This window comes from Aptenodytes forsteri, unplaced genomic scaffold (assembly GCF_000699145.1).
Source record: "Aptenodytes forsteri isolate BGI_AS27 unplaced genomic scaffold, ASM69914v1 Scaffold55, whole genome shotgun sequence".
NCBI classification, from domain to species: Eukaryota; Metazoa; Chordata; class Aves; order Sphenisciformes; family Spheniscidae; genus Aptenodytes; species Aptenodytes forsteri.
The window spans coordinates 6,986,084-6,986,304 of NW_008796063.1; the positions used below are offsets into that span (position 1 = coordinate 6,986,084).

At 69.7% G+C, this 221-nt stretch overlaps 1 protein-coding gene across 1 annotated transcript in view; it reads left to right on the forward strand.

Annotated features, from left to right (window-relative positions):
• The window catches only part of NUDT1 (nudix hydrolase 1), a 5,444-nt gene that overhangs the window by 757 nt on the left and 4,466 nt on the right, over positions 1-221 (forward strand). The gene's annotated exons all lie outside the window — the stretch shown is intronic.

Here is a 221-nt window from a genome sequence, read left to right on the forward strand (position 1 = left end):
CCCGCCGGGCGCCAGGGCTGCCTCAGAGGGGCTGGCAGCCCCCTAAGAGGAGGCCGGGGCTACGTCAGCCCCGCCCCTCAGAGAGGGATGCCCCAGCTCCTGGAGGCTCCTTCCCCTCTGCGGGCGGAGCATGCTAACAGCCCAGCCCCGCTACCACAACTTTCCGGGCCACTTTCCGGGTAACTAGCCCCTAGCCCGGCACTTCCAGCGCCCACAAACAC